The following is a 27,825-nucleotide window of genomic DNA, read 5'->3' as shown; positions in this document are numbered from 1 at the left end:
CGATGGTTGCTGATGGAAATCGGTGGAGTGTAACTTTCTTCGAGTTTATTACGTATTCACACGTTGCCGAACGTAGAAGGTAGAACGGGTAATCTTGCCTTAGCGCTACTTTTGTAGGTGGCGTCCGTGTTTTGTGTTTTGTGTGCCGGTGTGTGCGTTTGTGCATCCGGAAACCTTACTGTTGCACTGGAACAAGTGTCATCCTTAGCGTTCCATCGAGTAGCTACGAGGGTGACCCACAATCGTGGAAGATCCCGTGAAAAGAAACGTGATTGAAGCAAAGTCAGGTCAAAGAAGAAACACCAGCTCTAGGTTAGAAGACGGCACCACGTACGGCAAAAAGTGGAGTGGAATTAATGAAATTACATATAACCCATTTCTGTGGTTTTGGTGACTCGGTAGAGAGTGCGAGTAGAGGCGAAACCTGAAGAGTAATAAAACTTCTGTGATTCCTCGGGAGTGATAGATCAGTTCATTGTTGTTGGCAGTCTGTAGAGTCAGCAAGAAAGCAGACGGACTTGCTGGAAACCGGTTTTCCATCTTTTGTTGCACCTCTTCTAGCAGCATTATTATCATCATTATTATCGATTAGTTGGCGTTTTGCGGATTCCATTTTCCCGAATCAAGCTGACTAGTTGTTCCAGAAAGCATCGCACCGGTAGAAGGATATTTAAGCCCACTCGCATGGTACGTAATTCAACAGCTTTTAATCAGCTACATCCTTCCTATGTAGGTATGCTATAGGGCAGTAACCTCAGTTCAATCGGAAACGGCAGAGCATTCGTAAATTGAAGTTGAAAATGGAAAACGCAAATCATTGATTTATTTTTCCTTTCTCCTGGCTTGTGAATGTTCTGACTCATTCAGGTTCTTGTGGTTCTTCTTCACGTAGGAACCGCATCAGAGTGTGCAACTGCGTGGGAGAAAATGAGAGCGACCGAAGAGTACCGAAGTCTGTACCGATGGTGTGGTATCGGATCTAGGATTACGTAATTGTTTGTAAACCGACCACCGACGCTGATCCGCGACTAAGCATTACCCAGCCGGCTGTTTGGCAAACTCTTGTGCATTGTTTTATCATATATTTCATATTGAATTGCATACTTGGAGGCTTGCATGTACAAACTCTTATGATGGTGAGGAATACCTACCAGACAGACTATTGTTCAGTGGGTTGTTTTTCATCTTTTTTTTGTGTTTTCTATTAGTCATCATGCCACACTTGGAGACCGTTGCATACGAAGGGCGTGTTATCGATTTTTCACCTATTTCCTGTTTGCCACAGAATTGACAGACAGCAGGGTGCTCGTGACGTATCGCGTGTGGGCGAACGGAAGGCGGAGGCAGGTTAGGCCGTGGCGGGTGACGGCTTATCACAACAGGCGAAAACGGTAACGGAAGACGGAACGAATCTGGTCTGGTCTAACAGGATTGGTAATCTGATGCTCGGTTCGATGCGCTACATGATTCTGGCGGTCGGTACTTGGTAACGTGTGATAGATGGGCCACAGTTACCAAGCATTTGAGCAAAAAAAAAAGCTCCGCTGCTTACGTGATCAACAGTGGTGGCATCATTGTACAGTGCGATAGTATTTTTTTCATATATTCGGAAACTGAAGAGTTCCTTAGTTCATTATCCCAAAAAATCTAATGATCACTTTGCCCAAAGTTGCGAGTAAAATTAGCGGTTCATGTTCCACCTAAACTTTTTTTTTCACCTGCTAACCATCACCTAACGTGACACCAAATTTGCGATTATATTCGCTCGTCACAAAACAACAGTTGTAAGCTAGTGGTAGTAAAAATTACATAGAATTTCCAGTTCTCGGAAGATTTGTCTTGTCGTTTTCGTTACCCGTGCACGGAACCTGTGCCGGAGTTGCAAAAAACCTTTCTCTTTTCGACTGAAGTCAAGTTCGCATGCCGGTGAAATTCTTCGCACGGACTGTGGCCGCTTTTGATTGAGCGAGGTAAATTTTCCTTGGGCAATTTTTCGCTGATTGATTTCATGGGTTGACCCTGTTTCACGAACCAGACGCCCAAATAGACGCTGGTCCGAGGTTGATCGCGCTCTGCGATACACTTTACCACGCAGTAGGAGGCGCGCTTTGTATCGCCGGTGATCATGATGAAGATGATTGAGCTCTATTAGGGATACTGTTATTGCCTTTTTCGACTTTCACACCCGGGAAGGAAATCGTCGACCAACCAGTCCCAAATCGTCACGGTAAAATCAGTTTATTATATGTGCTGGATCCAGTAAATCCAAATCTGTTCAACAGCTTTGTGGTGTTGTCGGTCGATTTGGCGTTGTTTCCGAATAAAATACCGCAGCAAAATTGATGGAATCCTACACCACTACCACTACTACTATTACTACTCTTACTATTACTGCTACGGGTGCTACAATAATAGACAACGTTGATTATTTATTTTTCACCTTCTCTCGTAATTAGTTGTGATTGTTGGCACGGCGACGCCGCAGATGATGAGTATGCAGTCCGTTCGCGCGACCCAGTGAGTGTGAGTATCTGCCAACGGACTGCAAAACTCGGTATCTACCAAGTGTGTAGCGGGGCCTTGATCTATTTTTTTACCACAGACGCGGGCGGTTCCGGAATAGGCGAGAATGGCTTTGTGTAGTTAGTCGATTCTTCATCACTGTCAAGGATACGATACGCCCGATACTGGTTTCGTCAGCTTGCGTGACTTGTTGAAGAATAATGAGACCTGTGAACCTTCTCAATTCCCACAAAAAGCACAGGTTTATGACTGGAACTCACGCTAGGTCTGGTAGTTTACATGCGGGTCCGCTACTTTCTTGTACTGGCTGTAGCGAGACTAGCGATGTGGTAATTTTTCACTTATGAAGGGTTTTCATCGTTCTAATGTTGCTTGTTAAAAAACCTTTTGGTTTTCAGTACGAAACAAAGTCTCTTTTTCGTGCACTGGAAGTTTTTTGTTTATAAATACACTAAGGTTTCTTCTTACACGGGGGGTACGTACCGTAAAAAAATTCGTGTAAAACAAAACGGACAATAATTGCAAAAACCGTAGATTTAATTATTTGTTTGTTTTGTTTTTGTTCAAATATAAATGTTACTTCAAAATAAAAACTGAAATTTATTGATCGCAGCCTGAAGTTACTAAAATGGTCTAGTCATCGTTGATAAAACCCATTGCACTATGGTCCGAAACGGGAAATTAGCGTGACAAAAATATTTTCACTATTAAATGATAGTTTTTTTTTAGTTGGTGTCTTCACATAAGTTGTTTGTAATCAAATGGCGTTCCTTTTGATGAAAAAAATTACTAGGATGGTCCTCATTTAGATTGAAATCTGAAATCTAATTTTTTTAATTGAACTCAAAAATGATTTTGTTGTACAATAAAGTTGTAGGAAATTTTATTTTGAGCAGCTTTGCTGAAAAAAGCACCTCTCTAACTTTTCATTTGATCGAGTTACATCAATTTTCCCGAGTAAAAGTAGGGTGGGGGGTCCTGAAAAATCATTTTTTTTTATTTTTTAATTTTTAGTTGGTTTGACTTAAAGCCGCCATAACTAAGTTCAGTTTTGCAATGACTGAGCGGAAACATATATTGGAGAAGCCAAATGAATGAAAAACTAACAGAAAAGATGATTTATAGAAAAAAGATACGCTCAGAGACAGGACTCGACATTTCGCCACTCTGAATCTTGGCACCATTTAAGAAGGTGACAAGCGATTATAAATACACTCTCCTACTTAATGCTTGAGCGGAGAAATAGGTATAAAGCGAGAAGACTAGTGTTTGATGGACGAAGAAAATGTTTGGATATAAGGTATCGGTCGGGTGACGGCCAGGATGTAGACCATGTTCGATGTACGTGCTACTGTGTCTGACTGGCGTTTTAGAGTGACTAAAACAAGATTCAGAGTGGCGAAATGGTAGCGCGTATGCACGGAATGCATAAGAACGCAGGTTCGAGCCCTGTCTCTGAGCGTATCTTTTTCCAATAAATCATCTTTTCTGTTAGTTTTTCATTCATTTGGCTTCTCCAATATATGTTTCCGCTCAGTCATTGCAAAACATTTTGTTTTTGTTTTAACTTTTTTGTGAAAAGTTCTACGGAAAAGTTGTATTCAGAAGAGTTGTTGAACTCACAATTGCGCACAATTTTGCTCAACCATGTTTTTTCATATGAGCTACCAGTAAAAAGTTATGATTGTTTTTTCATCAAAAACTAGTCAAGTTTCAAATATCAATATTTATTAGATGCCAGATCGATAAAAATGTATCCTATGCGGTTCCTGAAAGGTCATAATATAAGTAAAAATTTAAGAGAAACTGGAAGAGTGTTATTTTTTTAACTAGTTTAAATTAGTTCTAAAAATACCTTCAAAAATCTCAAAAACATTGCATAATTCCTAAACGCCTTAACGTATCAACATACTTCCTTCAGCGAAATAATAATATCAAAATAGTTCTACAAGTGTTCCATACATTGTCCATTCGAGAAATGAGACACACAAAAACTACAGCCGAAAATAGATTGCAGAACAATTTCAATTAATTTATTACCAAAATAACTACTTCAATTGAGTTTGAGCAACTGAGAATTAGAGACTAGTTCTTTAACTCTTTAACGAGATTCTGGATGATATCAATGACGATACTGACAATATATCGTACACCACAACTGAGCGAAGGAGACGTTGACGTGTACTTTACGACAGAGATTGAAGACCTGAAGACTGATCAATCATTAGAGTCAATGCTCCCGTGAATTGTTGAATGAATAATTTTGGTTAACTTTCAAACTTTAAATTAAATGTTCCATTTTTTTTAAATTTTTCTCAAAAAAATTAGACCAGCAGCAAATGAAATTGAAATCTTACTTAAAGAACGAATGCATCTAGACGCTAATAATGTAAGTGAGATTCAATTGAACAAGGCATCTAACTATGTATACATTTTGTTCAAAAACGTGAAAGAGATCCAATGGCATTTGCTCCGGTTAACAACGAGGTGCACAGTGTTGATCATGACAATGTTAAATATGAAATCCCTGTGCGCATGGTGGACAATGCCATAGAAGTATGCGTGCGTGACCTTTCCCCGCAGACCAGCGATCAGTTCGTTCGGGAAAACATGTCGCATTACGGTGAAGTTCTTTCCATCGAACTGGTACGTATGCAACTACGTAAGGCAATTCCATCTTACATCGTTTGTGGAAGAACATCTTCACCATCAAACCAACCAGCAACTGCAACCAATGTACAACAAGGCGCATCTACAGCAACTAGCAACGAGATCAACACTGCGAATAATAAGGAAAACGAAAAGATGACGGAAATCAACAACACTACCACCGATGCGGCAATGGATGACGAGACGAGCCACGAACAAAATGTCCCTCAGTCCTCGTAGGAGCGAAATGGAAGCTTCTCTCTCCTTAGAAAAAGGGTGACAACGAGATCCAATACAAAAAATGTTTATTCAAAAAGTCGGCTCAATGCGTTTAGGCTGGATGAATGGAACCTCATACTCGCCATTGGCTGAAGCAACAGTTTAATAATGCCGGATGTAGTTCCACTGTCTTGGCGTAGATGGCAGCCTGCGCACCCGATGTGTCTCCGTTCATGGATTATCATAGACTGAAGCTAGCAAACGTGCAACAGAGTCTAGTTATAGATTCGGTTGATTTTGATGTTTCGTGTTTGGACCTATTTTTTCTCGTTTCGTGAAAGTATTAGAGAAAATACTCAAACAGGGAAAAGGTTATTAAGAAAACAAATCTGGATTATTTTCGCTACACGTTCGTGTTGTGAAATTTTTAAAATGCACCCAGGTCAGCATAGTAAAGAAAGGCGTAGTTTTACGTCAAAAGGTGGGTGGGTAATGTCAGAGATATAACTGGATGACGTGAATACGAATAAAAACTGACATACTTCCGAATATCAGTTAGTTATTCGATTGTGTGAATTGTGCAAGTTTTCCCATTCTTCACCACTAGATTTTGAAACGATGCAAAACTATCCGTACATTAACGTACGAATTAGTTACATCAAACATGCTGACATACAATTATATAATACGAAATAATTTGTATAGTTCTTTATAATAAAAGGCAGATAGGTCTTGTCAGAGCATAACCGGATTGACGTGAATACGAATAACAATGACTCGCTGAAACTCAAACTGTGTCCTAATAGAGCGCGATATCAACAGGTCAGAGGTGGGCTATATAAAACATATATAATAAGTTCAATTTCAAATGTGATAACACACAAGAAAGTATAGGAAATATTAGAAATAGTTTTTTACGATAACGCATGCGCTATTCAATATAATAAACATTTGAACTAAAGTTGCTTTACTAACCGCGGAAATATTCTGTAAAGAATATTATTACTTGTATCTAGAAACTAAAATCGTGACCTCAACCATTAATATAATTTCATTAATTTTCAATTACTGTATTTTTATTGTCATCGCAATCGGTCGTTTCTTGTACACAACCCTGTGATTATTTTAATAGCCTAATATTTAATGAAGATTTTGCGTCAGAATGCAATTATAGTGTTGCATAAGTGAAACTAAATTTTACCTCATTACAGGGGTTAGTCTTAATTTTCTAAATATACAGATTTTTATTTTTAATACTTGGTATCCCTGTTCTGGCTTCATATGAAGACAAGTTCAAATATTTTATTGTTGATTCGAAACGACACCCATACTATTATGAAGATGTGTTCCACATCAATACTTTCATTACGCATTGCGTGTGAGTGTTGCCCGTCGTAATTGAATGTTCTAGTGACGGCACAACCAACATTAATTTTGAAGAATCCGGTGCTTTTGGTGATAAATGGAGAAAATTCATGTTCAACTCTTATGCCGATACAGTTTTACAGCAGCAGCTATTTTGTTCTCTTCCTCAGAACGCGTCCTGATTGGCTGGTGCATGGTGGCTTGAAATGATTTGTTTATAGTGTACTTACACTTACAGTATTACACTTTAAAACCATCTTATTGAAAGTGACGATGGAAAAAAATCTTCTAAATTTGGCTAAACACTGTGTACAAATTGAAAAAGTTATGCTGCTTGATGCCCAAATGAGCTTTCTTGATTTCATTCAAGATTTATATTATTCATCATAAATATCATTTAAGAATATTCTAGAAATATTTATGAAAAAATGAGTAATATAGTGATGAGTTCATCGAAGCAATTGTGGTTAGGGTTGCAAAATTTTACCGCAATCACAAATAGCTAACCGTACCATTGATTTCTTTCTGGCTCAATACTGGTCCTTCTCGCATCAAATAATAGTGTGGTCTTGGCAAGGATTTGCAATCGAATTTCACGTATAATTCGTCGTTCATGATCGATTCCAATTTCCAGCAACGATTGCATTATACAGCTTTCGAGCTCTGGGTCTGATCAGTACTTCTTATTTTGGACTGCTTTTTGGCTGCTTTACTAATTTCGCGGATTCAACTGTTATCATTATTCAAATTCGCCCTTTCGCACTTTCTCCTTCCATTTCTTCTATCTTCCTAAGTGACCGTTCGGCTTGTAATACTTTAATCGAAACAATCGAAATTTGGAAAAGTTTCAAGTGAATTTCATAAACTTTTCAACATTTTCTATATTGCTTGTGCGCTACTGTTTCGGTGTGAGAAATGCATAGTGGCTTCGGAGCTAAATCTACATAAAAAGATGACACGAATTTATGCATTGGGTTTTGTGTTGAAATAACGATTCGAATTGTTCATAGTTCTTGTGTAATAGTAATTCAATAACAATAAAGATTGTATTAGGATGTATCCAAATTGTGAAATATTTACAAATCCATTGCGAATCAATGAGTCTCTTTTTTTACACAAACCAACAAAACGTGTGGTAAGCCCACTGTTCTCAATCACTGAAAATATTCCTGGTTTCTATGAGTCGGTTTTGTCTGTTATGCTTTGTGGGACGATTTATTAAACTCAAGCGGTTGAAAATTTGCGCGCATTTTTTGGGACTACATTTCACTTAAAGTTCACAAATCTGGATAGTTTTGGCCCGATTCGGCAAATTTGGTAATAATTCTATTAAAAAGTATTGAATTTTATTGTTAAATATTATAAGATTGTATTCACATTAATTTTCTTTTTTCTTACTTTCAGGTAAGTGAAATTTGTAACTGATTTCTTTACAAACTTGTGAATGAGTGAGTATGAAACATAAAAAAAATCAATTCAATCGTGTTGCTACTGAAGAATTCATACCTAATTTTTAAATAACATGAGTTTGAAGTCACCTTCAAATAAGTACATCAATTTATCTTGAACGTTGGAAATTTGGAAATTTTTGCTGTCATAAACGCGTATTTCGGACAGTGCCATTAATTGCTCACATACACTTAGTCCAGCTATTTTGAACAATAGACGAGCCGAAGAGAGGAACAAAACAGATATTACAGGTGAAGATCACGACCCTAAGCGAAATCAGTAACCGTGGAGCACCACGAGAAAAAATGCAAACAATCAAACATACAGTAGCTGCAGGTTACCAGTGCACTTTCCTTCCCGTTATCTCCGCTTCATTTAAATGAAGCAAGCAAAGATACCGTGTATGAGTTCAGTTACGTGTACGTTGTTTATTCAGTCAGCAACAATCTGACAGCAGCCACACTGGAATGCAGGTGTGCCCATGATAACAGTTCGAAGGCAAAGACATCACCGGTGGCGGAGATGCTACAACGGCCCTTACAGAGCAGATGGATTACAGCTTATTCCGGCATTTAAAACAGCGTTATGTTGATTTATTTTCAAACACATCTTCCTCTATCACGCAATCCCGGAGCAGACACTTCCGGAATATCATCCAAACAACAAATGATGGTCGTTCCCGGTTCGGAATATACGGGTTGAATGATGGTGCCGGTGGAATGGAAACTGTTATGCTGACATCGTTTGCGGTTGTTTTATGTGCTTCTGGAATGCACAAGCGATAAGATTGACGCAACTTCTTTTCTGGTGGCACACGCGATCAGAGGGAATAGAATCGCGCAAAAAATTACCATTCCCAATAGGGGTGAAATCGTTTCATATGTTATGCAAGAGAGAGAGAGACACGACATACGTTCAGGATGAATGAGATCCCAGCAGAACTATTCATCATCGATCCAGTCGTGAAAGCTAAAGTTGAGAGGAATCACAGCACTGATTCGATTTCTCTGGTTAATGTACGAAAACAGAACATAGCTTCGGCACTTTGTCTTACGACATGGGAAAACTTACGATTTTCAAACCAGATTGCCCACAATCTGTGATCGCCATTGGTTTCGCGTCAGAGCCGTCGTTAAGTCGTTGAATAACTGGGTCGTCCAGCAGTTCGAGTGCCAGCTGGGGGTGACGGTCGTGGGAATACAATTTGCACACTGAAATTAGCCGAAAAAGTTTCTGAAGGATTGGAGGCGGTACAGCGAATCACTTATTCATGGCCATAGTATTTGATAAAAACGACATCGTCAAAAAGTTTACCAGACAAACACTTTCAAGCAAAAGTAAATTGCATAGCCGTAAAACTAAAGTGTGATTCATCGTGACTTCTCTGTCTTTTTCTTTCGCACTCTTGAGTCAGCTTGCGTTGAATTTAACACAATATGGAACACGCAACTGGCTTTGCTCTGTGGCACATAACATCAGGTTGCCATGGTTCACTGCCACAGGCGAACATACTTTACGCTCAGTCAAATTGGGGCTCGCCAAAAATGTGCAGCGAATAAAAAATCCGCTAATTTCTGTCCGGGTAGGTCTTGGTGTCAGTTGTGCTACGCCAGAGGCTGAGCTAAATCTAGTTTCTGGAGTTTCAGAAAGCTTGTCTGCGTCCAACGGCAACCAACTAACTCCACGAAGGCAAATAGAAGGAAATGTAAAGAAACTTCTTTTTTGCTCTTTTTTTTTGTTCAGTTACCAACTGGTCTGGTTGCATAAGTACGCGCACACAAAATGTTAAATTGAAATGAAAGAACTATGATAAACTTAGCATCAACTTAGTACGTGGCGAAATCGAGCTTTGAATAACTTTTTCGAGCATGAATAAGATATTTGACATACCCCCACAATAGTAGTCCAATGGTGTTGAATCGCACGATCTAGGCGGCCAATTCACTTGTCAAAAAACGAGAGATTAATTGCTCACAAAATTTGTTTCGCGTGCAGTGTGGCATGTGTTGCCATCCTGTTGAAACTTCATGTCAACGAGATTCAGCTCGTTTATTATGGGCAGTAAAAAGTCGGAAATCATCGCACAATATCGACAGCAACGTTGTTTTCAGTGCCATCTTTGAAGAAGTACGGATACATGATTCCTCCGGAGCTCAAACCGCACCAAACAGTGCATTTTTTTTTTTTTTTTTGGATTATAGAGGTTTTAACCATGAGGTCATTCACCTCTTCGGGCCAGAAAAACTTTCTGACCCTATGTGCGGGGTTGGGAATCGAACCCTGGCGGGCTGCGTGAAAGCCATCGACTTACCCATCACGCTATACCCGTCCCCTAGTGCATTTTTCGGGATTCATTGGCAGCTCTTGTATTGCCTCTGGATGCTCATCGTACCTAATACGGCTATTTTTCTATCTTCCACCAGCTTTTCTAAGACCCATTCACCGAAAAGACGACGCTGTGGCAAATCCCTGGCTTCAGTTCTTGAATTGACGATACGAAAAAAGATTAATAAAAAAAATCCCAGCAATATGTAAATCTATATTTCGTTGTATTGAAAAATACAAGCGAATATCGATTCCTCAATCTTTAGTTTTCACTCACAACGAACAGATACATCTGATATAGTCATTGCACAACCCGTAAATTTTGCCACGAGGGAATTTTGACGTGATTCAGGAACTTGTTTTACTAAAAATTCAACATTTCATAGTAAAATTGACTAAACTCGCACTTTGATTTCGCTGGAAATAATTCACAAGTGTTAGATATTCAAATTTTATTCGATATACTGATAATATTAGACTACAACAACAGAATATTATTCTCAACATTTGCTACTTACCCATTGTAGACTAGCTGGCGCACCTTCTTGCGAACGTTCCTCATTAAATTCCGTACAGACTTCTTGGCGACAAGTTTTGACATTTTTTCCAATCTTTTTCGAACTGTTGAATGGTTTCGGCTGCCGAGACATGTTTCCTAAGATGTGCCTTCGTCATGTCCAAAATTCCTCAATTGGTCGAAGTTGTGGGCAATTTGGTGGATTCTTTTGGGACGAAAGTGACATTTTTGGTAGTACACCATTCTACCGTTGATTTCGAGTAGTGGCAAGAAGCAAGATCTGGTCAGAAGACAACAGGTTCCTTGTGGCTTCGAATCATGGGTAGAAGTCGTTTTTGTAAACATTCCTTGATGTATATTTTGCTGTTCATTGAAGCAGTGGTGATGAAGGGTTTCGAAATTTTACCGCAGCTACAAATTGATTGCCAGACCATATCTTTCTTACCAAATTTTTCGACTTCAATCGATGTCTCGGACTGGTTTAACACTTGCCCTTCTCGCATCGTATAATATCGTGGTCCCGGCAAGGATTTGTAATCGAGTTTCACGTAGGTTTCGTCGTGCATGATTGTGCAGTTCAAATTTCCAGCGAGAATCGTATTGTACAGCTTTCGAACCCTCGGCCTGATCGATTTTTCTTGTTTCGGACTACGTTTTGGTTGTTTCTGCTTCTTATAGGTTCGAAGATTCAAACGTTCTTTAGCACGAAGAACATTTGACTTTTGAGTGCCCACTTTGTTGGCCACATCCCGAACTGAAACCTCCTTTTTTGCTCGAACGCCTTCAGTATACGTTTATTCAACTGAGGGTTAGCAGGACCTTTTTTTCGAATCGTTTTCGGTTTATCCTCAAAGGTGTTATCCTCACCGAACTTCCTGATTGCATTTTGCACGGCTTTTTCACTTACTCCTTCCATTTATGCTATCTTTCTCAGTGACAGCCCGCGTTCTGTGCACCATTTGTACACAATTTTTCGACATGGTTCTGTTGAAAGTCCACGCATTACGAAACAAATTAATGAAAACGAATAAACTGCACAAGTGGATAGAGAAGAGTGTAAACAACAGGACGCAGCCATAAAAATTGACAGATACTGAACGATTGCAAAATGGCAGCGGTTTTTGGTTGCGTCCATACTTTCTGGGACAGTCTTTAGAAACAATGGATCCCCCGGCGAACGACCAAGAAGGTTAAAGCCGGGGTAAAATTAATTACATAAAAAACAGAAACAATGGAGAAAGAAGAATTTAGTATGTTGATAAAAAAATATTTTGTGATGAAAAAAAAATATTGGCCGTCATAGATCTTAATTCAATTAATCGTTAGGGGAAAACGAAAAATGGAGTTGCAGGAGATAGTTGATATCGTAAAGATATCAGAAGGTAAACAATTTTGCATGAGCACTATATGAATATGAAAACCTCTTCTAAATCCACCTAGTGGTATGACAATGCTTTTCTCTTGTCATTCAAACAGCCTCATGAAAACATATGTTTTCTTTGAGATAATTTCCGACACGAATACAGTGTTCACTCCGCATATTCGGTAACATTACAGAAACCGGAAGTTTGAACGCCGAGAAAATCAAACGTATAAAAATATGTGGCATGCCAGTTACATCCCGTCTGCGACAATATCTCCGGACCCGGAAGTATCAACCATGTGATCTTTGAACTTGATTCACAACGCAATAGTACATACATTTTTCGATCCCGTCGAACTGAGTCGGATGGTATTTAGCACTATGTGTCGCTGCGATCAGTAGTCGGTTTCTCCAGCAGTTCTAAATCCATTCTACAGAAAAAGCAGTGGCGTCTCGGGATCAGGGTCATTTCGCCGAAAGCCATTTCGTCGAAAGCCGTTTCGCTGAAAGCCATTTCGCCGTATGGGTCACTTCGCCGAATGCCATTTCGCCGAATGCCATTTCGCCGAAAGCTATTTCGCCGGAAGAGTCATTTCGCCGAATCCTGGAATTGTCTTGAAATCGTAATTAGAATTGATTTTAATTAAAGACAAACGAAAGATGATAGCGTTAACGCTCGTTTTGTTGACCTACCATTGTACTTCTTGAATAATGATTGATTGTTGTACTCTTGAATAAAGATTGATTCATGAACCTCAGAAAGTAGTTCCCATGAAAACTTGTTGACTATTAGCTACTAAGCATCAAAGCAATTGCGTAGGTGTATCTACCAGGGAAATGTAGGTGGTATTTCCCGTTTATTGAGTGAAAATGAAAAAATATCTAATGCGGCTGTGTGCCGCCGAGCCATCTTGGCTTCGGTTATGTGGCTGCGCCACATCTGTTATACAGGAGACATAACATGCAGGAGATATGAATCTTTCGACGAAATGACACTTTCGGCAAAATGACCTTTCGGCGAAACGACTTTTGGCGAAATTGCTTTCGGAGATATGACCCGCTCCCGGTGTCTCGTCCTTATGTGTACCTCGTGCACTGCACAAGCGGTCAAAATTAAGGAAATAACATTCCCATTCGCATTCAATATTTTTTATATTCTCTATTTATTCGATGAAAGCATATCGGACGGGACTGAACATAAAATAATGAGCAATTTTGTCGATGCCCACTTCAGAAGAAATTCCAGTGGCTTATGCTTATGGCAAATCGAAAACAACTTATTGTTACGATGGTTTCCATGAATAGAAATTCCAATCGCTACTTCATCCACCTTTTTCGCCAAACTTAGTCCTCATCGACTATTTTCTGTTCTGTTCTTAGATTTTAAAAAGTAGCTTGCTGAAAAGAAATTTCCATCGAATGCTGAGGTCATCGCTTTCACTGAAACATTTTTTTATTGAGACTGAGGAGAAACCATAGTATCAATGTGGTGTAGATATGTGGGAACAATTTTACTTTATAAGGAGTATAATATCGAAATTAAAAACAATATTGATTGTTGCCTTTCTCATGGCAAAATGGCAGTATATTCTTATGGCGAAACGATGCCCAATACATGAACTGATACGGTTTACGGAGTTGAGATATATTACTAGCAAATTAATGTCTGGAATCTATGGTGCAGGGGGCACCGATCCTACAAGAACAAAAAAATCCTAGGTGTAAGCCAATTGGTCATACATTTCTAATAAGACTGTTTTTCTCTAGTTCATTCACAATCGCTTCGATTGAAACGTTCTTTTTATTTCGAAGGTGGGGTCGCTGATTCACGTCACAAGAACGCTTGAGTCAACGGTAATGTATGGTAATTGGTGCTCCAATAGTTCTACAATACAGAACGACGTCTGTTGATTGCTGAATGTTTTGGCGTAGATAATCATAAACCTGTTTGACTCTAACAACTTTTGTAATGCTTAACTGGGAATGCAAACTTTTAAAACTCCCAGACCGTTGTGCACTAAACGTTTAGAAGACCACCGAGCGCCACCAAACTGTACAAACCAATGAATAATTTGCCGTTTGCCGTCAGTCAACGTAAAAAGCTTCTCCGATGACACCGGCTCAGACGGATGTAGCGTATTCTACATGCATTCCCATCATTTATACACGCTTATATGAGTTACTCGGAAATCAGGGATTAGTTCAAGGGGGCAATATGAAACATTACTTACACCAAACGGGCTTCAACGAAACAAAACAGGTCCCCCTTGTGCTTCTTTGAATTTCATAACCATTTGCGGTTAGGTGGCATAACTGTGTTGTCACAGCACTGTCTATTACTTGCTTTGAGAACATTCATCGTTCATTCACTAGCATACATAATTTAGCGTGGAATCCTTACAACTGAACTTGGACTGCACATTCCTCAGTCGAGTTTACGGTAAGACGCACCTTTTCTCGAAGACAGCAGGTCTCTGTAAGCATGCAGAGAGCTTCTTTCGTTCGATGTTTGTATACTTGTTTCAAAAGAGGTCTTGCTGCTCAATCATCGATTGTTTATGTGGAACTGGTGAGACTCACCACAGTGCCGTATGTTAATCAACGACCCATCTCATGCAGTTTTTGGAAAGAAGCTAACCGATTCCAGTTTCAATCCAGATCAAATTACTTACGATTTATGCAGCATCTATCGCCGCAATGATAACGGTTTTTCGGATGATCATTTGCACGAAATGACCACAATCGTATTTCTGTAAGATGATGAGTAAGTCACAATTGAAATGATTGACCGGTAAAGCTCGTTAGTTTATTGCAATCTTTCCCTGCACGATCTATCATTGGTTGGCAAAAGCAATTTCTCTCACACTCTTTCTTGGCATTATCGAACACGGATTGTAGTGATCAACGCGTGCGGGGGCAAAAGCTCATGGGTTTAATTTACACCCTACTATCTAACTGACATGGATGATAGATTCGACGTATTGAAATTGTTCGAATTGTTACGACGAAGGCTGATGATGCCAACGAATATCGAAAGGAAAACTTATCTGCACTCCTTTCGATCACACAGCTTTCCCGTTAATGATGAAGATTAATAATTTGCGTGTTGTGATCTTTGCCATAAGAGCATCAATGGAATAGAACTGTTATGACTTTTCCCATGGTTGTAACTTTTATCAATACTGTTAGAAACGTGTGTGGGAATGTTTTTTAGATCAGTGCTATAATATCAATTTTCTGAGTCCTAATAATAATTTGCTCCTGAATTGTTGCCAGAATTTTGGTCACGTTGTTCATTGTTTGAGCAGTCAAGCAGCTTCCACAGGTGCTGCCAATTCTACGCATATTTCTTTTTAAAAACCTATCCCTAATTCACCTAGTGGTGCTATAATGCTTTTTCTTTCATCAACACAGTCTCATAAAAACAAGTTTTACCTTTTTATTGAGATAATTTCTGACTCTAATTTGCGATCATTCTTGGCAACAATTTATTCAGATTAATTTGTGTAGTTCACATAAGCATGCTTCAGCGTTTATGTAACATATTCGGTAACATTTCTCAGACCAAGCATATCAGAAATAATACATTTGAACGTGATCATAGGGCATTATCTGAAATATTTATGCAGATGAAATTTGGCTACAAGGTGCAGGATGATGATGCCTATGTCAAGGCAGACTTTAAGCAGCTTTCTGGACAGGACAACTGGAAGAGGAAGGGAGCAGATTTTCAAACACATTAAGCTTTCCAAGTTCACAAAAAATATCAGATTTTTTCAGTATATCTGTTCCTGTGGCTTGAAGGGCACCATCAATAAGAATCATTTATGTGAAGAAGTGCTTAGAAAAGAATTTCTGTTACCTTGCCCGTTGCTACACAATTGTTTCGTTCTGTTTTGGTCGAATTTGGCATCTTACCGTTACGAGAAAATCCCATGGAGTAGTATGTCGCGAACAACGTTCAACTGGGTTTTATAGAAACGATCCCTTTCAACACGACAGAATTCAATTCAATAGAAAAATATTAAGCCATCGTTAAGCGAAAACTCAAGAAGACTAGGGAAAAAATCGTCGGCAAAATGCAGTATAAGGCGCTATTCACACTAGGCCGTGACGTATACGGAACGGGAATGGATCGGATCCCGTCCGGGTTACGCTTCAAATTTGTTGAATGCAGCTCCGTTTGAATATTCTCACTAGACCGTGTCGTACCCGTGTCTGTATCGACACTCGTCCGAAGCACGGTCAAATCATGCGTTGACTCAAAGTTACTATTGTCAGGGACTGGAATTGTCACATGCTTCCATCCAAGGCTCCAAGACACAGCGGGAAATTCCACAAAAATCGTTAGCAATCTTCTTCCACATATCTTCTGTTGGTTTCGACATTGCATCGTCTATTATTTTTTCGGTTAATACACGACATATGTCGTGAACAATCTGGTAGAAAGCCCCAAGTCTGTAAATGCTATGGTTTTTTGTGTGTCTCCTGTTGCTAAATATCTGAAATCATGAGACGAACACTAACTATAAGCCATCTCAATGATCGTTATACAATTTTTGGTTGGAGTTTTCTTGACATTTACAAAGAAATTTTGTTAACAAATCAATAAAAATACCTTAAATAAACTGCCAGCCTCTCTCGGGAGTCACTGCTAATCGGAATGTAGTGTCATGCTTTTTAAGACACGGATGAATTTTACTCAACAGCGAGTTGAAACAGGCTTCTGACATTCGGAAATATTCCTTGATCTCGTTATTCACAAGCTGCTTAAATAAGGTAGTGGATTCACCCTCAACTGCTCTTTTTCGCCAAAGCTCGTGCATCCAAATATTCTTTCTTTTTTTTTGTTTTTAAACTGCTGATTATCTTCGTCATTCAGAGTAATTGCAATTATGGCCAATTCTTCGTTGGAAAAATGTGCCATTTTCGTGAGGAACAGAAGCACATCAAATACAACGGTTGTGTATGTTACTAATAACAACGGTAGCGACACGGAAAGTACACGGTATGATGAGAATATATTACAAATAAATCCCGGCACGTTGCGGTCCCGTTCCGGATACGTCACGGCCTAGTGTGGATAGCGCTGAAGGCATCGTTCAATGCTCCCAAGTAGACTGTGTAAAATTTGACGGACGGATTAAAACGATTGCCCAAAAATTCGCATTCGCAAAAAAAACGTACCTGGAGTAATATTTGTTTCTCTATTCTGTATGAGTTGAACTTGAATATAAAACTCAATTTGATTGCATAGCACTGAACGGTTATTTGTTACAAATACTGCTCTACAAAGTCTACTTCCGGGAAAAAGAGATACACAATAATTCCCGTCAAAGTGGGTACATCATCTCTACGAAGCTTCTTTAATGTCTACCTACGTTGGTCTTAAAAGGAAAAAGGGATTTCATCCAGATGTATAACAGGTTTTACTCTGAATTCTTATCAATCCAGTTCCAATAGTTTCATTTAATTTATGACGTTATCAATTAGTTTAACTATTCATCAATACTCAAATGTAATGGTAGATGAATGCGATTGTGGGGAAAAAAATATGGGTGGGTAATGCCAGAGACATAACCGGATAACGTTCTCCACGAAAGAATCATTCCAATTCTTCTATGTTAAACACGATTGAGTATATTTACCTCGGACGCGCAGGAGTTGTTGGACCTGGACTTACCATATTACTGGTCCAGGTTCTGGTCGAGAAGCAGATTCCGGCTCAGATCTGACCATCCTTGAACTGAACATGGTCTTATCATAATATTGGTCCATGTCCAAAAGCTGGACCGGTGATATATTAAATCCCAGATTTGTTTTTTTGTTTCGATTATAGAGTTTTTAACCTTAAGGTCATTCACCTCTCGAGCCAGAAAAACTTACTGATCCTATGTGGAGAATTGGGAATCGAACCCAGGTGGGCTGTTAAGATTTAAGTTTCAATTTTATGGCATAACCTGAACCGGAACCAGTAGTAGCAGGATCTGAATGTTTGTTCCAGTCCAAAACCAATTATAAGGTAAATCTGAACCAGTTCCATATCCAGATTGAAACTAAATTTGAGACCATGATTTTGAAACTGGATTCTACCCTTAATTTTGGAGATTAATTCTGGATTCTGGAACTGAACTCAAAAACTAAACAGATTTCTAAACATGAATTTTGTAAATGAATTCTGCACCTGGATTTTTTTTCTGGAACTTTATTCTGAATTTGGATTCTGGAACTGAAGTCTGTGCTGGAATTCTGGAATTAAACTTCAAAACACTGTTTTTGACCTAGATTCTGGAACTAAATTCCAAACCTGGACTGTGGACCTGGCATCTGGAACTAAATTCTTGAATTGAATTCTGGACCAGAATTCTAGAACTGAATACTGCGACTAAGTTCTAAAACTGAATTCAAATTTCGAATCAGAATTCTGGAACTTGAATTTTGGAGATTTTGAAAAAAACATTATGCTGTAAAAGCTAGAAAAGAAATATTTCCCATGTCAAATCATCTGTTCCTGTGGCTTGAAAAGTGACATAGACAGTAGTACCTGGAAAAATTATTGTTGGTTTGCTTCTAGCAACACAATCGCTCCGGTAGTCTTTGGCAGAATTTGGCATCTTGCCATTACGGAAATAGTCCATGTAGTGGTATGTTGTAAACAACGCCCAGGTGGTGTTCAAGGATTGAAACTTAATTCTCAACCTGAACTTGGATTCGGGACCTGAATATTGGAACTGTATTGCTGACCCAGACATGAACCGACTAAAATGACCTGATCAGTCATCTGTGTCATATTGGTGAACAACTCCGAACCGCTCAGCTCACCAAAGTGAATCGATTCGATGAATAAGCTCACCAGGTTGTTTAGATTGAGCTGAAGGTTTTTTGCACTATGCGCCGTTTTTTTTCATATGCACGCATGGTCGAAACTGAATCCCTGATTTCCAGAAAATAATTCGATGGGACCTTATTTATCCTAATTCGATATTATAATAGTTGACTAAATTTTGTTGTACATTTTTTAGAATTACCATATTGGTAAACATCTGCAAAATATAGTTATTATACCACATTTGTTTACCATCCCTGGCTGTGTCTATTGAGCGAGAGGTGAGATTTCCTACATACAATGTCTAATTTAATCCGCTAAAGAAGGATAGATGCACGTTTGAAGGTTTGGAAGAACGAACAAAAGTTCGTGCACACATTTCTCGCTCTTCAAGAATTGAAGATCTGTTCAGCTAGTAACATGTCTCCTTCTTCACAATGCGGTGAAGGAAGGAGTGGGATGGTGAGCTGGGGTTCTTTTAAAAACACCAAGCCCATCTTTAGTTGTTACGTTGGGTGCTTGATGTCGGTGTAAACAAAAATTATGTGCTTATACAGGGTGATTTTTTAAGAGCTTGAGAACTTTTTTAAACAATAAAACGCATAAAATTTGCAAAATCTCATCGGTTCTTTATTTTAAACGTTAGATTGGTACATGACATTTACTTTTTGAAGATAATTTCATTTAAATGTTGACCGCGGCTGCGTCTTAGGTGGTCCATTCGGAAAATCCGCTTTTTTATCGACAAATTTTGTTCAGCGGTGAGGCTCATTTCTGGTTGAATGGCTACGTAAATAAGCAAAATTGCCGCATTTGGAGTGAAGAGCAACCAGAAGCCGTTCAAGAACTGACCATGCTTCCCGAAAAATGCACTGTTTGGTGTGGTTTGTACGCTGGTGGAATCATTGGACCGTATTTTTTCAAAGATGCTTTTGGACGCAACGTTACAGTGAATGGCGATCGCTATCGTTCGATGCTAACAAACTTTTTGTTGCCAAAAATGGAAGAACTGAACTTGGTTGACATGTGGTTTCAACAAGATGGCGCTACATGCCACACAGCTCGCGATTCTATGGCCATTTTGAGGGAAAACTTCGGAGAACAATTCATCTCAAGAAATGGACCGGTAAGTTGGCCACCAAGATCATGCGATTTGACGCCTTTAGACTATTTTTTGTGGGGCTACGTCAAGTCTAAAGTCTACAGAAATAAGCCAGTAACTATTCCAGCTTTGGAAGACAACATTTCCGAAGAAATTCGGGCTATTCCGGCCGAAATGCTCGAAAAAGTTGCCCAAAATTGGACTTTCCGAATGGACCACCTAAGACGCAGCCGCGGTCAACATTTAAATGAAATTATCTTCAAAAAGTAAATGTCATGTACCAATCTAACGTTTAAAATAAAGAACCGATGAGATTTTGCAAATTTTATGCGTTTTATTGTTTAAAAAAGTTCTCAAGCTCTTAAAAAATCACCCTGTATCAGCACTTGCTTGAATTGCCATTGGTATAATTTTAAAACTACTCAAAAAGCACATTTTGTGAGAAGGGGAAAATTAAATTTTGTTTTCGCTTTCCAGGTATGTATTTTTACTTAAAAATTACCCCTAATGCTTTACAGTTGGTTTCCTGTTAGAAGTAAGACTTGACACGCGCGTCCAATCAAATTAGCTTATGCAAACTATTCGCTGAGATCACCTGTTAGCTCAACTTACTCATAGATGACATATCGAAGTCCAGAAGTACTGTCTCGCAACCTTACTGGTAGTTAAATAAATACGTCGCGTCAGACGCTTAGATCGTCCATGTACGCAATATATTAAGTATTCATGCTAGAGCCTGGCCTGATATAGAACATCTCCACAAAATAGCCAATGACAGCGATTTATGCCTTTCTTGCACAGTTCGATTTTGCGGCAAACGTGCGAAAGATTCTGAACAGCTCAAATTAGTGGGCAAAATGCAACGGCTTTCGTATCTAATTAGTTTTAACTACTTCCCACATAATGAGTTTCTCCAAGTATAATTACTATGTAGCGAGTATTAGATAGTTAACTACTTTACTCGCCTTGGTTCGTGAAATCGAAGTCATTCGACTGGGAGGTCGCAGTCAGGTTCAAACAGGGATCCCTTTCTCCGCAACGACTATCCCACATCTAACAACAATTTTGCATTATAGGTACAAAGTGAAAGGTGAATCATGACTGGGATTTTACATTTTTTCCAGTAGACTTGCCTGGCAGAAATAGCAAAAAGGAAAAAAAAACAACAGCAACGACAACAGGTCCGTTGTCAAACTGTTACTGTGCTGCGCTGCGCTGTTGCAAAAATGTACACAACTAGTTGGAGACACATCGAGGTGCCCCTAGAAATTCAGAGAATCGTTTCGTAGCATCACTGCATCGTTTTGGATAGTTTATTTTATATTATATTCATGAGCGCGTTTTGAATCATGTTTAGAAACAAGTGGAATCCAAGCTGGCAAAACAGAAAACGCAATCGAATTTCTACCATGCATGCATAGTTCACTTACTTCAATCTAGCACATGTTTTTGCCTTAATAAATTCAAACAATTGTATTATTGGAGAAACTCCTGAAAATCAGTAGCTAGTTCGATCGACATCCTTCACTTTTCTGCATATTACCTGTATGAATGCTTGTGAATAATTTCCTTCGATGCCATTCGCTTCTTTAAACGAAGTCGATTTAGGCGATATAACGGAAAATAAAATGATCTATTTCAAATGATCATCCGAATGAATTCCACTTAATCACTTTTTGAAGCATTTCAAGTTGGATGGCAATTTGCAAATAATATTATAATGAATTTAAAATTTCAATTATTTTAAATTGGAATACTCGATCATTGAAATCGAGTGAAGATGAATTTTAAAATTTTCTCAAAGTTCACAAATTTCATACTTCCATTGTGACAGAAACATTTCTTAAACCAAATGTCAAATTGAAAAGCAATCCACATTATGTGGTTCATCGATTTGACAAGTATACTGGAATTGGTGGTGGAGTTGCCATTGCTGGAGTATATTTGCCATTCCAATGCACCGGTGAATCATTAAATATCTTTAAAGGCGATTTACAAAAACTCACAAGATATCGATCGAAATTTTTCGTAATAGGAGACTTAAATGCAATGTATGTCCAGTGGAATTGTAGGCAAAATAACAGTAATGGTAAAATAATTCATAATCAACTCTACTGGTTCCCAGTAATCCGACTTATTTCTCTTCCGTGAAAAACCCGTCTACAATTGATCTGGTTCTAACAGATCAAAGTCATATTTGTAGTGAACCGATTACACATGCTGACTTTGACTCAGATCATCTTCCTGTAACACTCAGACTTTCCAATGAAGCTTTAATTAATCCTTTTAGTTCTATATTATCATAAAGCTAATTGGTTGAAATACAGATCTCACATTGAAAATCATGTGGATCATGAAATTATTTTAGAAAATTCTGCAGACACCGATACAGCAATAGATAATTTGAATCATAACATTATCGAAGCTAGAAATCTTTCAGTTCCCAAAGCTCAAACTGAATTAAATTCTCCTATCATCGATGACAATCTTCAACTACTCATTAGCTTAAAGAATGTTCGTCGACGACAATATCAACGTTCTTGTGATCCTGCTATAAAAAACATAGTTAAGGATTTACAAAAAGAAATTAAACATAGATTTACTCTTTTGCGAAATGAAAATTTCGCTAAAGAAGTTGAACAAATTAAACCATATTCTGGAAACTTTCTAAGGTTCTTAAGAAACCTCAGAAACCAATTATTGCTCTCAAAGAAGGAAATCAAATAATTCTTACAAATGGTGAAAAAGCTCAAAAACTTGCTCAACAGTTCGAGAGTGTCCACAATTTAAATTTGAACGTTGTGAGTCCTATTGAAAATGAAGTCTCACTGAAATATGATCATATTTCAACTCAAGTGTTATTACAAGATGACATTATTGAGACGAATTTTGATGAAATTAAGTCAATTACACTGAGGTCTTTTTTAGGCGGTCTTTTTTATGCGGTTTTTTTACGCGACTTTTTTATGCGAATTTTCAGAGTTATGCGTTTTTTTTTATGCGAAGTTTTAGAGTTATGCGGTTTTTTTTATGCGAATTTTCAGAGTTATGCGGTTTCCTTTCTGCGGTCTTTTTTTATGCGAAGTTTCAGAGTTATGCGGTTTTTTTTATACGAAGTTTCAAATTTATGCAATTGCAAATAATATTATAATGAATTTAAAATTCCAATTATTTTAAATTGGAATACTCGATCATTGAAATCGAGTGAAGATGAATTTTAAAATTTTCTCAAAGTTCACAAATTTCATACTTCCATTGTGACAGAAACATTTCTTAAACCAAATGTCAAATTGAAAAGCAATCCACATTATGTGGTTCATCGATTTGACAAGTATACTGGAATTGGTGGTGGAGTTGCCATTGCTGGAGTATATTTGCCATTCCAATGCACCGGTGAATCATTAAATATCTTTAAAGGCGATTTACAAAAACTCACAAGATATCGATCGAAATTTTTCGTAATAGGAGACTTAAATGCAATGCATGTCCAGTGGAATTGTAGGCAAAATAACAGTAATGGTAAAATAATTCATAATCAACTCTACTGGTTCCCAGTAATCCGACTTATTTCTCTTCCGTGAAAAACCCGTCTACAATTGATCTGGTTCTAACAGATCAAAGTCATATTTGTAGTGAACCGATTACACATGCTGACTTTGACTCAGATCATCTTCCTGTAACACTCAGACTTTCCAATGAAGCTTTAATTAATCCTTTTAGTTCTATATTATCATAAAGCTAATTGGTTGAAATACAGATCTCACATTGAAAATCATGTGGATCATGAAATTATTTTAGAAAATTCTGCAGACACCGATACAGCAATAGATAATTTGAATCATAACATTATCGAAGCTAGAAATCTTTCAGTTCCCAGAGCTCAAACTGAATTAAATTCTCCTATCATCGATGACAATCTTCAACTACTCATTAGCTTAAAGAATGTTCGTCGACGACAATATCAACGTTCTTGTGATCCTGCTATAAAAAACATAGTTAAGGATTTACAAAAAGAAATTAAACATAGATTTACTCTTTTGCGAAATGAAAATTTCGCTAAAGAAGTTGAACAAATTAAACCATATTCTGGAAACTTTCTAAGGTTCTGAAGAAACCTCAGAAACCAATTATTGCTCTCAAAGAAGAAAATCAAGTAATTCTTACAAATGGTGAAAAAGCTCAAAAACTTGCTCAACAGTTCGAGAGTGTCCACAATTTAAATTTGAACGTTGTGAGTCCTATTGAAAATGAAGTCTCACTGAAATATGATCATATTTCAACTCAAGTGTTATTACAAGATGACATTATTGAGACGAATTTTGATGAAATTAAGTCAATTACACTGAGGTCTTTTTTAAGCGGTCTTTTTTATGCGGTTTTTTTACGCGACTTTTTTATGCGAATTTTCAGAGTTATGCGTTTTTTTTTATGCGAAGTTTTAGAGTTATGCGGTTTTTTTATGCGAATTTTCAGAGTTATGCGGTTTCCTTTCTGCGGTCTTTTTTTATGCGAAGTTTCAGAGTTATGCGGTTTTTTTTATACGAAGTTTCAAATTTATGCGGTTTTTTTTATGCGAATTTTCAGAGTTATGCGGTTTTTTTATGCGAATTTTCAGAGTTATGCGTTTTTTTATGCGGTTTTTTTTATGCGGTACGTAAATTCGCATAAAAAAGACTTCAGTGTATTAGGAAACTTAAAAACAAGAAGGCTCCTGGTAATGATGGAATCTTTAATATTCTTATTAAAAATCTTTCCGCTGTTGCCTTGAGACTCTTGGTTAAAATTTTCAACAAGTGCTTTTCATTAGTTTACTTCCCTAAGAGATGGAAAAACGCTAGTAATTCATATCCTCAAACCTGATAAAAACCCAGCAGAAACATCAATTTTTCGACCAATTAATTTACTTTCTTCTATCAGTAAACTTTTTGAAAAAATTATCTTATTGAGAATGATGTCCAAATCGGTCCCGTGGGAAAAAACCCGGTCAATTGAGTTTTTCGTGGGAAAATTGTTTTTTTTTTGGGTATTTTTTAAAGTAAAACACTAATAAATCATATTTCTGGAATTTATTGTTTTTTCGAAGAATCTGAAAAATCGGTTGAGTCATCATCGCTTAAATTATTCGCAATATCGGGTTGAACCCACATTTCTTTGCACAATTTGTAATTATAAGAAAGATAAGCTAATTTTCCCGCTCGTTCGATAGTTAGGCGATTGTGCCTCTTATTATGTAGCAAACCGAATGTGCTAAAGGATCTCATCGTCGCTGCTGTTGTCGTTGGTGATGAAAGAATTCGAATGGCAACTTGAGATAATCCGGTTCTCGGAGCGTATGTTTTCCACCATAATAGAGGTATCTGCTGCTTTTCAAATGGTATTTACACTTGCCATTGATGTGACGAATCAAAAGCGGCAAAATGAAGTGTGAAACACTTAAGTCCAAAGTGTCGGTTTTTATCAGTATAGAGAATCAAATCAAAATGAACATTCAACTACTCATCAACTTGTAAGAGTAACGAACATGATAAAAGCAAATAAATCTTCTGGGTTATCCACTGGAGTTGCTCTTCTAGACATAGAAAAAGCATTCGACAGTGTTTGGCACAAAGGTTCAATAGCAAAAATGTCTGATTTAGAGTTTCCTATTTATTTGATCAAAATGATTCAAAATTATTTAACTGATCGTACTCTTCAGGTTAGCTATAAGAATTGTAAATCTACCCGTACGAGCAGGTGTTCTGCAGGGTTCGAACGTAGCTCCAATATTGTATAATATTTTAACTTCTGATCTTCCAAATCTGATTGTCAGAAATCACTATTCTGTGACGACACAAGTCTGTTAGCCACATGTAGAAATTTAAGAGTGATCTCTAGTCGCCTACAAAGAAGCTTAAATATTTTCAGCGATTATCTGTCAAAATGGAAAATTAAACCAAATGCAGCAAAAACGCAATTAATTATCTTTCCTCATAAGCCAAGAGCTTCTTTTCTTAATCCAAACAATAATCACATTATCGAATTAAATCGTTTGGAATTGACATGGTCTGATCAAACAAAATACTTAGGTTTAACTTATGACAAAAAACTTACTTTTAAGGATCAGGCAAAGGGTAATAAATATATTAAATGTTCATATCCTCTTATAAACAGAATTTCTAAGCTCTTTATAAAGAACAAATGATCAATTTATAAACAAATTTTCAGACCAGCCATGCTTTATGCAGTACCAATTTGGTCAAGTTGTTGTTCCACCAGGAAGAAAACGCTTCAAAGGATTCAGAATAAAATTCTGAAATGATTTTGGAGCGTCCTCCCTGGTTTAGTACAAATGAGTTACACAGACTCACAAATATAGAACCATTAGATATAATGTCACATAATATTATAAGCAAATTCCGACAAACATCGATGCAATCTTCAATTGAATCGATTCGTTCTCTGTATTAGTTAGTAAGTTAATATATATAAGATCCTTTTTCCCATTATACAAGTAGGTTTACAATTTTCCCTACACAAAAATCACAGAATTGCAGAAGCAAATGATGTCTTCATGCTAATAACCAAATCATGTATATAATAGGGCTGAAAAGTCACCATTTGTGGCTGAACATCCAATTTAAATCCTAATAATTTAAATTTAACTTATATTTCAATAAATATTCATTTAAAAAATATCTGTGAATAAATGGGCTTGAAAGAAGCGAATACCAAATTTAGTTTAGCAGGTACTGCGCCCGGGTTGGCGGTTCAATGCATAGGACGCTGGTCTTACAAGCCAGTTGTTGTATATTCAAGCCCCGATTTGAAAGGATTCTTAGTGTCAGTAAGATCGTAGTACTAGTAATGCAATGATTCTGTACGTTAAGAATCGACTGTGAAGTCGATTTAAACAGAAAAGTCAAATTCCGCAAAAGGAATGTAAAGACTTTGCTTTTGGCGTAATTTTTTAAAAAAAAAACCTTTTTGTGTTTTTCCCATTGATAGCCTTATCACTACAACTCTGTTCTTCGAAATCGAGTAATTTCGGTGCTTCCACTGTCTTCGAATAACCTGAAAACACGAAGGTTTAGTGGCTAATATCAGAATCATAACCGGACTACCAAGACGAATAGAACTGGTATCGCTTATATCGAAAAAAAAAGAATAGTGGAAATTGTCGGGCTTTGAACAACACGTGACTTTCATTTTTAACCTCATTTAACCTCGAGATTTTACTAAAAGAATGCCTTATCATTAGAAAATGTGGTTTAAAAGAGACGCAACTTATGAGAAATCCATTATCAATCCAGCACGTAAGGTCAGAAAGTTTCTGCCTATCTGTATAGAAAGGGAATAGAATTCTTGGAAATCCCAACTTTCGAACGGAACACCGTAGTGTTACATACCATTCGACTCAGCTCGACGAGATCGGACAATGTCTGTGTGTATCTTTCGAAGATTTTTTGCCTCTCAATTTTCTCGGTGACGAAGATTTTCGCAAGCTTTAG

General features: G+C 37.7%; 1 protein-coding gene across 2 annotated transcripts in view; it reads left to right on the top strand.

The window, feature by feature from the left end:
• LOC131438154 (lissencephaly-1 homolog) overlaps positions 1-27,825 on the top strand; it is a 147,978-nt gene that overhangs the window by 24,800 nt on the left and 95,353 nt on the right. The window contains exon 1 of one of the 2 annotated variants that reach the window (XM_058607986.1): positions 49-687. The exons of the other annotated variant lie outside the window; for it this stretch is intronic. The gene's annotated coding sequence lies outside the window, so the exon portion shown is untranslated. Of the gene's footprint in view, positions 1-48; positions 688-27,825 lie in introns of those variants that run through there. 2 annotated transcript variants of the gene reach the window in all.

The sequence above is a fragment of the Malaya genurostris genome, chromosome 3 (assembly GCF_030247185.1).
Source record: "Malaya genurostris strain Urasoe2022 chromosome 3, Malgen_1.1, whole genome shotgun sequence".
Classification (NCBI taxonomy): Eukaryota; Metazoa; Arthropoda; class Insecta; order Diptera; family Culicidae; genus Malaya; species Malaya genurostris.
The sequence above is the reverse complement of the archived record's forward strand: the minus strand, read 5'-3'. Positions and strand labels throughout refer to the sequence as shown.